This window comes from Sarcophilus harrisii, chromosome 4, assembly GCF_902635505.1.
Source record: "Sarcophilus harrisii chromosome 4, mSarHar1.11, whole genome shotgun sequence".
NCBI lineage: Eukaryota > Metazoa > Chordata > Mammalia > Dasyuromorphia > Dasyuridae > Sarcophilus > Sarcophilus harrisii.
The window spans coordinates 164,952,982-164,971,019 of record NC_045429.1 but is presented as its reverse complement, the minus strand read 5'-3'; positions in this window follow the sequence as shown (position 1 = coordinate 164,971,019).

Sequence of the window (18,038 nt, the reverse complement as noted above, 5' to 3'; positions counted from 1 at the left end):
AACATATCCTTTACTTTCTTCCCTCTGAGCACTGTACCCTATGTTCTTTATCCTTGAAGTGTCCTCCCTTCCTTGCAGTCTTTAAATTTTTTCAGTTTTTATCAATCCTTTAAAATTAGACTCAAATTAACCTCATTTAAAGCATCTCTGCTTCCTTCAGGAAGTAATTATTTTCCTTTCCTTAACCCTTACATAATGTGTCTCCTAACTAGATTTTAACTAGAATCTTTTCGCATAGAAAACTTTTCTTGATATCCCTATTTAGTCCTATCATCCTAACATTTTTGTGTGTGCCTCCTCTTTCCTAAATCTATTCTCTTTTTCTTCACTGTGACTTTTAATTCTTCATCCTTTAGCATTTTCTCAGATTTCCTTGACTTTGTTTTATAGATAACCAGTTCAATCTCTCTCACTCTCTTCTACTCTCAAATCATTGCCTCCCTTGTCTAAGTGCTGTTCATGCCTTACCAAATTCTAAATCATGATTATTCTCACCATCCTCCTGTTTTCTCTGCTTCAATTTACATGCTGTTGAGGAGAGATGGAGGAAGTCATGAAACTTTTAAAACTGGATCCATTATAATTTGATGTTTTCCATCAATCTCACTGCAGGAAGGACACTCAAGACAAATCTTTTGTTCTTTGCTAGTTGATTCTCTTTCCTATTTTCTGCATAAACTATTCCAAACCTCTTCCCTTCTCCAGTTTCCTATATCATCTTATCCCCTATTCTCTCAATTGATGATCTTTTTAATTTACTGAGAAAATGGTGATCATTGACCTCCTTTCCCTTTTTCTACTTTTCAAAATCCCTTAATATCAACCATTATTTTCTTGTCCAATCTCTAATAAACAGGATATTCTTCTCTTCAAAAAAGTCAACTCCCTTAAAAATACCATCCATCTCAAAATTCCATCTTCTCTAGCAGATTGTTTCAACGATCTTCTCTCTTTTTCTAATTTTCAATCTCTTCCTAATGACTGGTCTCTATCTTATTATTATTGTTATTATTATAGCTTATATATATATATATTGACAAAACATATGCATGGGTAATTTTTCAACATTGACCCTTACAAACACTTCTGTTCCAACTTTTCCCCTACTTCCCTCCACTCCCTACCGTAGGTGAGAGGCAGTCTCATACATGTTAAACATATTAAAGTATATGTTAAATACAATATATGTATACATATTTATACAGTTATCTTGTTGCATAAGAAAGATCGGATTTAAAAAGAAGGTAAAAAATAATCTGGGAAGAAAAACAAAAATGCAAGCAAATAACAACAGAAAGAGTGCAAATGCTATGTTGTAGTCCACACTCATTTTCCAGTGTTCTTATGCTGGATGTAGCTGGTTCTCTTCATCACTGATCACTTGGTACTGATTTGGATCCTCTCATTGCCGAAGATATACTGTATACGTGTTAGCAACACTTATTCTTCATTTTTCTATCCTCATTCCAGGCTTATTTTTGTTGAACATGACTATTTTTTGGTAGATATCAAACAATTTTATCTATTTTCTCAAAGACAGTAATTCTTTGAGATAATGACTGCAGAGAAGACGTACCATCACTTTTCCTTGTATCCTTTCATTCAATATTGAACTATGGAGAGGTAATTTCATTCATTAATCTCTAATTACAGGTTAATATTGTTCCAGCAACATCACTGAAGCTATACTTGCAGTGTTGCTGGTGAGGTGGTATTTGCTGGTTTTTGTTTGTTCAATTTATGCCCCCCTCCTTTTTCTTTTCTTTTTTTTCCCCTAAAACAGAAGAAATAAGCAGAATAAGAAATGGAATCTTTAGAAGATATAAATTCTATTCATTATTTATATTCTCCATTATTTAGGGAGTGCTGGCCTAGTTTCTTCTTTCTGTAGGGAGACCATCTGTGGTCTATATTCATCTTGATTATAAGCATGCATAATAAGCAGTATCTTATTCAGCAACCAATTAAGAAGGCAAGAAATTAGTATTTATTAAGGGCCTACTATGTGCCTGGGCCTGTACTAAGCTCTTTACAACTATTCTCTTATTTGATCCTTACAACAACTCTAGAAGGGGAATGTTAGTTATTATGACCCTTATTTTACAAATGGTGAAACAAGGCAGGTAGGTGTTTTTTTTTTTCTTCTTTTCTTTTCTTTTTTATGTTTACAAGGTTACATAGCCAAGAAGAATTTGATTTAAACTCAAGTTTTCCTGATTCCAGGACGCTCTATTCACTCTACCACTAGTTGCCTAACTATTAAAAAATCTGTAGTCCATCTGGAGGATGAGAAAGTTGCTGTAAGTCCAAAGTTATTGTGTGTACTATGTCCATCCTATTCTGAATTTACAATGTGGTGCTGGTGGCAACATTTAGCACTTAACAAATTAATTAAACGATGAATGAATAAACAAATGAAAAACATTTATTAAGTGCTTACTATGCAACAAACATTGTGCTAAGCTGTGAGGATACAAATACAAGCCACACCAACATGTCTGTGTTCCTCAGTTTCCTCATCTGTAAAATGAAAAAGGAATTTATTTGATGACCTTTGGAGTCCATTTCAAATCTAAATCTATGATTTTCTGACCCTGTGAGCCTTTGGCTTACTCATTACCCTTTTTGAAGGGCTCTCATGTGAAGGAAGTTTTGATTTGCCTTATGTAAGAGGGCAAAAGCAGGAGTAAAAGAGGCACAATTGAACTTATTGCCAAGGGAGTATCTTTCTGACATTTAGATTTGTCCTAAAGTGGGAATAGGCATCCTCAGAAAGCTGTAGGCTTCTCTGCATTTGGATGCTTTCAGTCATAGAATAATGACACCTTGTTAGGGACATAGTAGAATGGAATCTTAGGGTTGTCAAGTGGCACAATGGATAGAATTTCCAGGACTGCAGTCAGGAAAACCCATCTTTCTGAGTTCAAATTTGGCTCAGATAGTTAATAGCTGTGTAACTCTGAATATGTCATTTAATCTTGTGTGGCTTAGTTTCCTCATTATAAAATGATCTGGAGAAAGAAAGGACAAACCACTCAAGTATCTTTGCCAAAAAAAAAAAAACCCTCAACCAAATGGGATTACAAAGAGTCAGACATGACTGAAAAATAATTGATCATCATCTGTAAATGTATATAACATTCCATATCTGTAACACCCTTCTAATAGTTCTATTTTTAAATTTAAAAAAATTAACAGGTCTATTTTACAGTTTTGTTATTTATAAAATATTCTAATTTTCATTTCATTCTTTGTTAACTTATAAAAGCCTTCCAAAATATGTTCATGTAAATGTGTGTAAATATACATGCATATGTGCATATGTGTTTGTGTATAGATATATAAATTTCCATGCTTAATTGTGGCCTGCTTGGGAGTGGGGAGGAAAGGGATAAATGAATAAGGTAAACAGTGCACAGCAGAAAAGAAAAGAAAACCTAAAGGAACCAAATTAAAAATGTATGGTTCTGAATACGTTGTTTGTGTTTATTATATACATGTTCGTGAAATGAAAATTACTTTTTTCACATTTTGAATCTTCATGTTCTGCTGTGCACATGACATTTTTTTCTTTTTTCTATTGGTATTTAAATTTTAAATAAATAGATACAAACAAAAAAGAAAAAAATATATATATATATGTACCACAACATATTTGGTCATTCATCATATGATTGGCATCTCCTTTGTGTCCGGTTTCTTGTTTTTACCAGTACAAAAAAGCTGCTACAAATATTATTGTGTATATATATATATATATATATATATATATATATATATATATGATCTTTTCCAATTTCTTTAATCTTTCTTGGTTATAGGCCTAGTCGTGGTAAGCTGGGTCAAAGTGTATTGTTGTGTATAATTCCAAATTGCTTTCCAGAATGGTGGTACCCATTCTGGTCTATCAACTCAGCATTGATGTGTCTGTTTCCCCACTATTACTCTAAATTTATCAGCTTCTTTTTTTTGTCATTTTTGCCACTATGATGGATATAAGATGGAATCTCAAAATTGTTTTATTTTTATATCTTTAACTGATAGTTATTGTTTGATATGGCTATAAAAAGCCTGGGTTTCTTCCTTTGAGAATTGCTTATTTATATCTTTAAGTCATTTATCAATTGAGAAGTGACTCCTATTTTTATAAATATAAGTAATGTCCTCACATCAGGTTGGCCCAAAAGTCTTAATACAATTTTAATTTTCAGTTGAGAAGTGAAAATTTTATCAGGAAAAGATTTTTGCCCCAGTTGTTACTCTTTATATATTAGCTTTATTGGATTTGTGTAAAATATTTTAAATTTTATGCAATCAAAATTATCCTCTTTACTCTCTGTAATATTGTCTTTCCCTTTTGGGGTCATGAACTTTTCTTCTATCCATAATTCTGTGAGTTAGTTTTTTCAATGTTTGTTTATAATGTTACTAAGGGAGGATGATGGTATCTGTAGAATGAATCTCAGAGTATTGTTGTGGGGCTTAAAATGAGAGAGTGAATATAAAACACTTTGCAGCCCTTAAAGTGTCATATTAATGTCAGCTAATTACTACTAAAATGAGTTTTAGACCAAGTGCTTCAGGAAAATTTGAGTAAGGAAGGAACAAAAGTCTTGAAGGAAGATGTGAATAATGAAAGGCCTAGAGGAAGCATTATATGTAGAGAAATAAGAATCACCAAAAAAAAAAGAAAGAAAGAAAAAAAGAAAAACAAAAGATTTCCAAGAGTAAATAAGAATTACTAAAAATCCACAAGCACAAATTACCAAAATGACAATACTTTATGAATGACATCTCCTACTTTCTTTTCTAAAAACCTCTGAATACTCACAGTTCAACTCAAAGTACAATAAACAAAAATCAAACTTGTAGGTATCCTTAGATAGAGGCTGATATCTTTAGTAACTTACAAGAAACAACTGTTTTAATTTAGTTTAGTTTTTCCAGGTTATATGATTTATTTCCCTCCCACCTCCAATCAAAGGACATTAGCTTTTCTGTTTTGTTTTTCCATTAGGACAGATATAAACCCTAAATCCTATCAAATTGATCTGGACAAGCAGAGATAGCTTCAGAGTATATGTCAGGGGAAGCCAACCCTCATGGGGCACACTTTTCTTACAATGGAGTTCCTAAATGGGATGCATTCAGATTTATTGGTAAAAGTGTTAATTGTTTCAACATTCTCTTCTTCATTTAACATATAATCTCTCAGCCTGAAATTATACAAGACACCCTACTAAGTAGTGTAATGGTTGAAACATTACAAAATTCTTCTGTCTTTTGATTTGTGACATAGATTTCCTCTTGTTCTTTGCTTGTCCCTCCGGTTAAACATTCAAATCCTAAGAGGGAAGAACATCCATCATCAACAAATATTTGCTCATTGTTTAGTGTGTGCATGGCACTTACTTGTACTTACTGTTTTGGGGACTGATGTCCTAGAGTGAGAGAGGAAAGAGACTCACCTTGTTCAACGCTGTAGGTTTCCTAATGGTCAACACACTCTTCCCAGCTTTCTAATTTATTAGCACTCTTCTGCTTCCTTGTTATTATTCAATGCATGTCATTTTCTTTTGTATGTTTTTTTAAACAGAAAAGTTTTGCTATCTAAATTAGCATATTCTATTTGAAGTGGGAGGAGGGGGATAATTTTCTGTTCAGAGGGGTGGAGGCTTTAAACTTCCAATTGCAATCCTTGATGACAAACAGATCAATCCTTGTTACTGAACAGCTGTTCTGCTAACAGTTTCTATGAGGCAGAGGCCATTTCACAATCATAAAGAAAACTTACTTGGAAGAGTTTTTAGCTCACATAAAGTTTCTAGTTCACGTAAAAAAATTCTTTTTTCAAGTCACCAACTTCTCAAATGTTTGTACATTATAATTAAAATTAGTGTTTACTCCAATATCTGTCATGAAGGTGATTTTAGCAGAATATTTGCATTACATTCATGGACTGGCCAATTTGATAAGTTGGATTCCTATAAATCATGAATGGTGGTCTACCCCAGTATTGATAGCTAAAGATTCTGACCTGAGCCCCCCTCTGGATAGCCAATCCATAAAAGGAAATAGAAGAAGGAAGTAACTGGTAGGGAGAAATGTAGGGCATAAAAGTGGGCCTCAGGAGAGAAGAGCTAAAGAGACAAGTTTTGGGGGGCTCAGGATTCATGTACAAGTTGGAACTCCATAGTAACTGCTTCCTGAAGATTGGTTTCCCTTGACAGACACTCTGAAGCTGATTCCTGGTGGTCTTATCCTAGCTCTGACCTTGGAAGTAAAAGATTATAGAACTCTACACATCTTTTACAATGAACATTCACATAGTTTGAGAAAATAGCTACAGACCATGAAGTTTCACTTTGTTTTTCTAGATCCCCTGAAAACATCGATTTTTCATCAATCAGTAAAGATCTCATCCACTATTGCCCACAGAGTTGCTGTGTAAATTACAAGACTACAGATTTTACTAGCATGCATCATCCTTTCATCTGGCACCTGGACTAGTTTCTGTGGCTATGTCCATACAATACCAATTGAATTAGTGATGTGGCAGTTAGCTAAATACTTTGAGTAATAAACACAGACAAACCAGAGACTTGAAAGAAAGACAAACATCTATCTGAGCAACTGGATTATCTGATTGGGCTCTGTATGCATCAAGGCAAATGAATATTTGTCTGGTCTTTAATTTCCCCAGTATTATGTCCAAACAGACTATGGGGAATTAACATTCAAACAACAGAAACAATATAACAACAGTTCTGAATGACAGAAACAGATGGAAAGGATCTCAGTGGTCACTTAGTCCAACCAATGGGAATAAGAATACCTTCTATAAAGGATCTGCCTTTATTTAAAAACCTTCACTGAAGGGGAACCTGGCAACTCCCAATCAATTCTCAAACCAATATAACCCATCCAACCAGGATCTGACTATTTACTTCGTTACTTCAAAAGATCTGGAATTTTACCAGCAGAGGTGACCCCTCCAAAGGTACAGATTTCAATCACTCTTTGATAAGTCTCACTATGGTCAAAACAGTCCATTTTCTGATGGCCAACTTTCTAGGGCTGATGTTCACAAGACTTAATCTGTCCTTGATACCGTTCTTACTTAGTAGATCCTGATAGATATTATAGCTCATTAGACCCATGTCACTTGGGTCACTTCCTTTTCTTTATATGAGGCATCAGAGAAGGGCTCTACTCAATTAGTAGGATTCTTCCCATAGAAATCATATTTTTAAAAAAAGACTTAATAAGCAGACAAAAAAAAAGGTTATATCCTGGTCAATCAACATAAGAAAGAGAAAATATAAATCTTTTGTTTATAAAAAGTTTTAGTGGAATTTAAAGCTATTAAAGCTTTTTTTAAAAATAAAATTAAATATTTATGTTTTAATAACTTAAAACTGCATTAAGATGTTTGAGATACCTTGTATGATGCCTTTATTTTAGAGCCATTTCATAGCAGTTTCATTTATCTTTATAGAAAGCAGCCAATAACCTTATTTGTCAAAAGGGACAAAAACCCAATCACTGGGAGGGTTGTCAAAGCTTAGTGCTTGTCCAAAGTTGTAAGGATCAAATGAGATAATATTTGAAAAGAACTAATCATCATCCTTCCCTTCATTCTCTCTTTCCTACCTTCCTCCATTCTTTCATTCCTTCCTCTCTTCTTTTCTTCATTCCTTCTTTAATTCTCCTTTTCTTTCTACCTTCCTTCCCTTCCTCCCTTTCCTCCAAAGCCTGCTGTACTTTCTAAAACCATAAGTGAGATTTTTGAGCGATTTACTAATTTAGCAGATAGATTTTATTTTTTTTTCATTTTTTTAATGATGCAATCACATGCACTCATCACTGATTGCCTAACTGTTGAATGTACTTTAATTTTTTTTCCTGAAAAGTTTTGACTTTAACATGCAAAAAAAAAGTTTTGTACAAAAGTTTCATCACAAAAGAAAACAGAAAAAAAGAGAGACCATAGTAGGGAGTGAGCAAAGTTTCTGACTAATGTGTTGAAATACCTCTTGGTCCATGTTGCTTATACTTGCCACCATATCCACAGTCAGGACACTGAATTCATGCTGACATTTGCACTTCCTGAGTGCTGGGGGGAAGGACTGAGTAACTGTTGTTCAGTTGTTCAATCCTGTCCAACTCTTTGTGAACTATGGACCATACTGTCCATGGTATTTTCTTGGCAAAGACACTGGAGTGGTTTGCCATTTCCTTCTCTAGGGGATTAAAGCAAACAGATTAAGTGATTTGACTACAGTTAAACAGTAAATGCCTGAGGTAAAATTTGAACCCAGGTGTCTCTGACTCAAAGTCCTAATCAATTGGGCAATACAGCTCTTTCCCTGCCTCTCTCTCCCTTCTTTTCTTCCTTTTTTTTTCCACATAGGACATCATACCCTTACCTGTAGGTATTCTGTCAAAAAAGAATGCAATTTTTTTTTGCAGAAATCTTCTAAGATATCTAGATTTCTTTTCTAAAATCAAGTCTAAAACTCAAATCACTGTGGCTATCATAGTTTGACCAATAATAAGTCCCAGATCAAGCCCCAGTTGGTTGTTGTTTAGGTTTTGATTCACTCAGAATGAATGGAAATAGCAATTGTTTCTGTTTTTCCAAAAGGATATCCAAAGGATAAAACTGTCTCATTTTTTACCTACAATTCTCTCTCTCTCTTTTTTTAATTTAATAGCCTTTTATTTACAGGTTATATGTATGGGTAACTTTACAGCATTGACAATTGCCAAACCTCTTGTTCCAATTTTTCCCCTCTTGCTCCCCACCCCCTCCCCCAGATGTCAGGATGACCAGTAGATGTTAAATATATTAAAATATAAATTAGATACAGAATAAGTATTCATGACCAAACCGTTATTTTGCTGTACAAAAAGAATCAGACTCTGAAATATTGTACAATTAGCTTGTGAAGGAAATCAAAAATGCAGGTGGGCAAAAATATAGGGATGGGGAATTCAATGTAATGGTTTTTAGTCATCTCCCAGAGTTCTTTCACTGGGCGTAGCTGGTTCAGTTCATTTCTGCTCCATTGGAAATGATTTGGTTGATCTCATTGCTGAGGATGGCCATTACCTACAATTCTCAATGGGCATTGCCTCAATCAAACTGAAACCTGTTAAAGACCTTATCTTATAGAAGCCCAAATCTCCCTCACTATCCAGGCCATCTCTAGTCATCTTAATCTTTATAACCTCAAATGGTTCTGGAGAAGAAAATAAGGTTTTTGACTTTGCACATCCTCCCTCATTTAAATCTAATTCACTTACATGTCATGAATGAAGGACAACTAGCAACAACAAAAACAAGGGACCTTAAAAATCATAAGGTTTAAAACTAAAAGATACCTTCATCAGTTCTGATGCTATCCTGTTTTCCAATTTTACCTCATGTCTTTTGCCATTTATGCAGTTTCAACCAACTCAGTTACTCATTTTCTGCCCTATATGGTCTTACTGCTTCCATGCATATGTTCACACATGCTCTTCGTTTTGCTAAGACTGCTCTTTCCACTTCCCTCTGTGAAATTCCTGATTTTTAAAGCTCAGCTTTTCTTTCTCTTCTGCCAACCTCCATTGGTAATGATTCCCCACCCCATACCCCAAGACATCATATGTAACTTTATTTTGATCTTTCTAATAATGCATTTATTATAGTGGCTCATCATATATTACATTGTATTATAATAATCTACAATTGATACAAAGGTACAGAAAATACAGATCTGTGAGTGTCTGTTATTTGTTGATTAAAAACTATTAACTCACTAGAATAAAATACAGCCTTAAAGACTATATTAAGAAATATGTAATATATATGTATGTCATATAATATTCTTTGAAAAATATAAAAAAAGAGAGATAACCCCATTCAATGACCCTTTGATTATTAAAATAAATTAAGGATAAAAGTGAAAGATTCATGTTCACCAAAGGCATTTGTCACTGTAAGGGAAGATACCTTTCTCTGGGTTCAAATGGAAGAGAGTTCTCTAGATCGTGGGTGGAACCCTAAAAGTACTGCTGTTTGCAGGTGATATATTATAGATTTCATAAAGCTCCAAAATATTAAAAAGCTTTTTCAATGAGTTTTATGATTATTCTAAAGATTCTTACAGAAAAAAACCAAATAGATTTTTTAAATGTCTATTCAGTCTGAGATATTCAATTTGATGGTCAGTCTTTTAAAATCAGTACATCTGGAACAGACTTTAAAGATAGTTAATGATTTGGATCAAGAATTTTTTGCTGTTATTGATTTTTTTCAATCAACTAACATCTACCTTTTTTCCTTCTAACGCCTCCCCCAACACATTAAGAAAGCAAGAAGAAAAACAAACAATCCTGTTACAAACATATAAAGGTGAATTTTTTTTTACACATTGGTCATATTTTTTAAAAATTGTCATCTGAACTCTTTATGTGAAGGGGAATAGCATGTTATATCCTAATCCTCTGGAACTATGGATGTCATTGATAGTGTATATTAATCAGAGTGCCTGTCTTTGATAAGTGTTTGTCTTAATGAAAACAATGAATGTTAACTTATTAATTGTTACACATATACACATACACATGTGTGTTACACATACATATATGTTACACACACACATATAAAACTTACACATATGTATGTTTAGTCAACCAGCAGTTTTTGAAACTAGTCATGTTGACACAAAAATTTGTAGCATTGCATAAATTAGTGCTATATAAGAGAACTGTTTTTTTGTCAGGTTAACATTTGTACTTCCTCCTTTTGCTCTACAAAATAGTGCTTGATAAAGCTTTTCATTGGTCAAAAAGAGCAGTTTTTCTGATTTTTTTAAAAAATGATTGAAATGTTGGGGGATGAGGAGAAATATTAACCATGTTCAAAGAATAACCCGAGGCTTGTGTGCACACCAAAAAGAAAAAAAAGAAAAAGATACTTGTTTTTATAATATTACCATTGTTACATAAATTGTTCTTCTGGTCTTTATATATCAGATATGAAATTTTTATCAGAAAAATGATCAAATATTTTCTACTTAATAGTTACTTTTTAAATCTTAACTACATTGATTTTGTTTGCACAAAAGCCTTTTAATTTTATGTATATATGCTTTCTGAGATCTTTTCTGTCTCTTATTTGGTTTTGGCTTCTCCTCTCCTTAAATCTGACAGGTAATTTCTTACTTCTATAACTTATTGTCTTTATGTCTAAGTCAAGAATTTGTTTTAAGCTTGTGTTGATATATATAATGTAAGATGCCAATCTATACCTAGTTTCTGCCAGACTACTTTCCAGTTTTCCCAATAGCTATTGTTTTTTTTTTTTGGGGGGGGGGAATCAAATTGGTTAATGGCATATCTTTTCTTTTTTTTTTTAAAAAAAAAGTGTGTGTCTATACATACTTATATATAATTTTAACTCTGGCTGAATTTTTATGTTTCAAGTATCTCTTGTAAACAATAAATTATTTTCAACTTTCTAATCCATTCTGTTATCTCACTTGAGCCTCATAACACACTTACATGAATTCCTCTCAATTAATTTAACTTTCCTTTTTATTCCCTATTCTCCCTTTTCCCTCTTTTCTCTTTTCCTCCTATTTTCGTGACGAATATTTTTGTAAACATCTATGTGTGTGCATTTTTTCTTCCTTTGATTAGTTCAGATGAGAGTGAAGTTCAAGTGATACTTCCATCCCACACCCCTTCCTCCTTTGTATATCTATTTATGAACTCCAATTATGTGAGATAATTTGCCTCATCTTTTTCCTCTTCTTTTCCTCCCAACTACATTCCTTTCTCTCTCCCTTTCCAGTCTTCTTTTCAGATCATCTAAATATAGCAAGACAACTCTAAGGATCTCTATCTGATTACACTCCTTCTATGACTTCTTATGATAATAAGGTCCTGAGAAGACACATACATCCGCTCACCATATTAGAATGATAGCAGGTTATCCTGTGGCCCATTATGATTATTCATTCATATTCACTTTTTTAAAAAGCATTGTTCTTAACTCCTATATTTTTATTTCAGTAGCTATCTAGCTCTAGAATGCTTGGAAGTCAAATTAGTTTGCTCTATTTCATAAAGAATCTCCTTCCCCCTCCCTGTTGGTATTATATTCAGTTTTTGCTATATGTTATTCTTGATTATAAGCTTTTATATTTTACCTTCAAAAATAACATATTCATAGTTCTCTAATATTTTTTAACAGTGGCTGCTAAGTCTTATGTGACTTTGACTGTGGCTCCTCTATACTTGAATTTTTTCTTTGAGAATACTTTTAGTATGTTTTTCTTTGACCCCATAAATCCTGGGTTTTAGCTATAGTATTCTTCAGAATTTTTATTTTCACATTTCTTTCAGAATGTTCTAGGTCCATTCTTTCTTTTTTCACTTTGTCCTCTGGTTCTATGTAAACTGGTCAGTTTTCTTTATGATACACTGATATATTATGTCAAGGCCTGTTTTTGTCAAGAATCCTATGATTCATAAATTATTTATCCTTGATCACTTTTCCAAATCATTGGTTTTTTCATGGGATGATTTTTCCTTTATTTCAATCTTTATAACTTGTTTTACAACAAGATTATACAATGATCAATTCTGATGGATGTGGCTCTTTTCAACAGGGAGGTGATTCAGGCCAGATCCAATGAACTGGTGATGGAGAGAACCATCAGCATCCAGAGAGAGGACTGTGGGAATTGAGTGTGGATCATGACATAGTATTTTCACTTTTTGTTGTTGTTGTTTGCTTGCTTTTTGTTTTTTTTCTCAGTTTTTTCCTTTTTTGATCTGATTTTTCTTGTACAGCATGATAATTGTAGAGGTATGTATAGAAGAATTGCCAATGTTTAACATATGTTGGATTGCATACTGTCTGGGGGAGAGAAAAGGGGAAGGGAAGGAGAAAAAAATTTGGAACACAGGGTTTTGCAGGGGTGAATGTTGAAAGCAATCTATGCATGTATTTTAAAAATAAAAAGCTTTATTTAAAAAAAAAGAATTTTAAAAAATATTTATTTCTTGGTAAGGGGCAATTAGGTGGTGCAATGAATAGAGCATCAACCCTGAAGTCAGGAGGACCTGGGTTCAAATCTGATCTCAGACACTTAACACTCCTAGCTGTGTGACCCTGGACAAGTCACTTAACCTCAATTGCCTCAGCAAAAAGCAAAAAAAAAAAAAAATATGTATGTATGTGTAAGTACACATATATAGTACCTCTTATTCTAAGCTGTTAATTAATTCTCTTTTTAATTCTCTGTTCCATACCTCTCATTTATTTTCCCATTTTTCTCTAGTTCTTTCATTTGAATGTTAAAATCATTTAACCTCTTTAAAGAACAACTTTTACCTTCTTTCTCCCAAGAATTCTAGTTGAATTTGTATCCACATTGTTTTTCTTTGATGGATCAAGAATTAAATATGAAGAATAAAACAACATGGAAAATGTTGGGGGAAATGTGATATGTTTTTTAACAATATCAAGCTACTCTTTCATATACATAAAAGTCCTTTTTTTAAAACAAAAAAACACATATCTTGGTATTATCCTGCATGGTTTTGAATCTTAAAAGTATCATAATCTAGATTAGACAAAGAAGATTCAGAACAATAGAACTCAAAAACACAGTGTTACATAAAGTAGAAAACATAATTTGCCTAGTAAAATACACCTGACTTGATAAAAAAAAAAAAATTTGCCAGATAACTGGAAAGCTCTCTGGCAGAAATTGAGTGGACTAGTACCTTATATCATATCTCACAATATATTATAAATTGATATGTGATCATAATATTAGATAATAATATAAAAAATTGAAAGAGAACAGGTGATATGTCTTTCAGAGTTATGAATAAGTGATATATTATTAACTAAAGAAGAGATAAGAACCATTGATAAAACTGATAACATTGATTATTTGAAACTGAAAGTCTTCTGCATAGATAACAGTAGTGCATTTATGATATGAAGGGAAGTGTTTGAATAGAAAAAATCTTTGTATCATATTTCTCTGATAAGGGTTTGGTATCCATTAACATGTTACAGATGTATGGATGTATATAGTAAAAGTCATTCCTCAATATATAAATTGTAAAAGTATAAGAACAAATAGTTATCAAAAGAATTGAAAAGTATTAACAGACAAATGGAAAAAGTGCTTCAAATTGCTAATAATAAGAGGACAACATGAAATAATAATAAGAGAAGCAAAATAATACCCAGAAAATTGGCAAAAATGATAGAAAATGGCAATAGTCAATGATGAAAAGGTGATAGAGAGATAGGCACACTGACACATCATTGGCAAAGCTGTGAATTTAAAAATAATTTGGAATTATGTAAATAAATTAACTAAAATGTCCATATCTCTTTAAACCAGAGATTCTATTACTGAGCTTATTCCCCAAGGGAGTCACCAACAAGGAAAAAATACCCATATAGCAGCACTTTTTGTGATAGCAAGAATTGGAAATAAAGTAAATGCCTTTTCCTGTTAAATGCCTATTTTCTTATTATACTTTATTATATTATTATTCCTATTACATATAATAATTATAATATATAGTAATATAATAATCATGCTTATTGTTATATTATATATTATTATAAATATATAATATTCTTACATATTATATAAGAAATTATGTGTATGTTGAATGCAGAGAAACATGGAGGGATTTATATAAACTGATGCAGAAAGAAGTAAGCAGAGGCAAGAAAATAATATATATAATAATTACACAAATAAATGAACTACATTCCTCCAAATCAAAAGTAAATGTATCAAAATTATAAAGACCAAGAAAACTTCAAATGAATAGATAAACAAAGTTATCCTCAATTTACCACTTCAGGGAAGTAGGAGGTCTGTGGATATTAGGCACTGCATGTGTCTTCATACTTTTTCAATTAGTTGTACTGACTTTCTTTCCTCTCTAGAAAAAATACTATTTGTTGTATAGAATGACTTTCTAAGGACAGGGAATACCTCAGGGAATACAGGGAATAATACATGGAATAACTAGAGTGATATAAGAAACAGAAAATATCAATGAAAATTAACCTTTTCAAAACAAAATATAATGATCCCTGAAGAATTAATATCCCAAAAGAAAGTATAAACAGGCTGTAAAACATTTCCAAATATTACATTTGCACAAGAAATTACATAAGTGGAAAAATTCATAAATACATGATCAAGAAAGTACATGGGTCTAATATAATAGGGAAGACAATCCAGTCCATCAGAAGCAGCAAATTCCTGGAGGGAGACACAGGAGACTACAAGTGGCAGGTGAATCAAGCCACTGCCACCACCTCAACTAATATCTCCTATTAGACCATGATGGATAAAGTCAAATGAATAAAGGATAAAAGTCCTTAAGTCCCAGACCTCTAGTAATAGCAGTGGCACGCAGAATACTAGTCTTGCTTCCAGCTTTTCTTCCACAACCATCATTGAGGGGCAACTAATCAGCCATCCTTACCATGATCACCAACCATTTACCACAAATAACCTTTGATAGGTAAACCAAGGAGCCCTTGGAATGGCAGTGCCACTGTCTCTGCTTCTAGACGAGCCTCCATAGACCTCATTTAAGGGGAGCAATCCCTGTGGGAAAGAGGCAAACATACACACCAACTACCAACCAACTGCTTCCCACAGGGCAGATGAGCTATTTAACAGAACTGGTAAGGTACCTTGAAGGAGAGACAGGAGATGATACATCCCAAGCTAGTCAACCACTACCTTGGCAACCACTATCATTTCTCAGATAATGTTGAAGATAGCACAGGAACTTAGTCTACAAGGAACAATTGCTCCCATTTCCTCCTGATAACTCTACTTCCAGCTCAGCCTTCACAGCCATGAACCAGGGACTCAACCCTTGTGAGAACGTAACCCAACACATGCTTTTGCAGATTCTGTTGTCCTTATCTCCTTAGCAAACATAGTTACTATAGACCTAGAAAAGAAAATTCTTGCCACTCAATTCTTGTCAAATGGTTTAACATGATAAATAAATATTATTTTATCAATGTAAGTAGCATTAACAAAAATGAATCACCATCTGCTTTGCTACTGCCATCCTAAGGATCACAGAGTCTTTCCATCTGACTGGGAGCTATATCCTTCTATATTTATTGTTTTCCCCCAGTAAGATGTGAACATCTTGAGAGAAGACTATCTTATTTTTCTATTTGTATTCCCAGCAGAACACTTTGCACATAATAAGTGTTTAATTAATTAAGTAAATCAATTGCCATGTCATTTTAAAATCAATTTAATTATTTATATTTCAATATAAAATTTTATTATTTTCATAATTTTCAATTACTTGTTAAGTAATTAATTGAATGAATACTTAAAAATAAGGTTTTGCTCTGCTTAAATGATTAATCTATGATCTCCTCAAGAGCCGCTCTTTAACTTTTGTATCTTAAGTGGTTATAGCATAGTACTTAGCATATATTAGACACTTAATAAATGCTAATTGAATGATTGATTGATAAATACTTTTTACATGAAGAACAGAACAGCAACAATATTCAAGCCAATAAATGAAATCATTTATTTCTTTTTTAAAAAATCAAGTTTTATTAGTGCTTCTTGTTTGTACATCACAGTTCGTTCTTTCTGGATAATCTCACTTTTTCTCCACTTTCTGAAACCAAATATATCCTTGTCATAAAAACAATTACATAGTGGCCATAACTGACAATCCATGCAACTTATTTACCTTCATGGCCTCCCATCTCTTTGCCCAGAGAAGGGAGATAGTTTTCATTATCTGTTCTCTAAGGAAAAGATTGGTGATAACAATTATTTAGAGTTCAATTTCCTTTAAGTGTTTTATTTTTTCATTTATACCAGGAATTCTTAATCCAGAATCCATGGAGAGGGAGAAATAAGAAATAAGCATTATAAAACCTAAGACATGTCAGACACTGTGCTAAACACTTATCTCATTTAATCTGTATAACTCTGCAGATTATCTCCATTTTACAGTTGAGGGAACTGAGGCAGAGGTTAACTGACTTGTTTTGGATTATATAAGTGTTTAAACACAGATTTAAATTTGGGTCTTCGTGACTTCAGGCTTAGCACTTTATCTACTCCACCATGTACTGTTTCTTTGTGGACTCCTTGGCTCCATGGATAGATTTCAGGTGATCAGTGAGCTTGGGGAAATATACATTTTTATTTCCAATTACCATTATTTCAAGCTTAGCATTTCTTTCAATATATTATAAAAGTTATTCTGAAAAAATGTTCCATATACTTTACCAAACTGCCAAATGGATCTGTCACAGGAGAAAAGTCAAGAACCTCTGATTTCTTCTGCTATAGTCATTTATATATTGTTCCTTTGGTCCTCCTACATCTGATTTATTATGATTTTTGTTAAAAAAAAAAAAAGTTGAATTCATAATAGACTTGGGATTTCATTGAGTGCTCAGCATCCTGAGGGGTTCTGTGGAGGAAAGAGGATAGAGAGAAAGCATAAGGCAAGGACCCTGTTATGAAGTTGTCAGTATTTAGGAAATATTTCTATTTATAAACATATATATATTTATATATTTTTACTGTTTTTAGAAAAAATATACAAACATATGTATACATATGCACATATACACGTGATCAACATATGATTAAAAATATCAAACAAGAAGTAAGAATAAGAACTATGAAAGGAATTCAGTGAAGGAGTGAGTATTCACTGTGGGATAAAATCCCTAGGGAAAGCTTCATGTAATAAATGAGATTTGAGCATGGCCCTGAAAAATAAAACCACAACATACATTAAGGCTCAGCAGTTTGGGGTTAGGAGGAACAGCAGGAGGTAGAACATTCTGGATGAGGTAGGCAACATAGGCAAAAGTTATATGGACAAAGTGTATTTGGAGGACAATGATGAAACTAACTTGGTGGTATTTGGAAGTTCATGGTTGGGGATTAATAAGAAATAAAGTTGCAAAAGCAGATTATGGC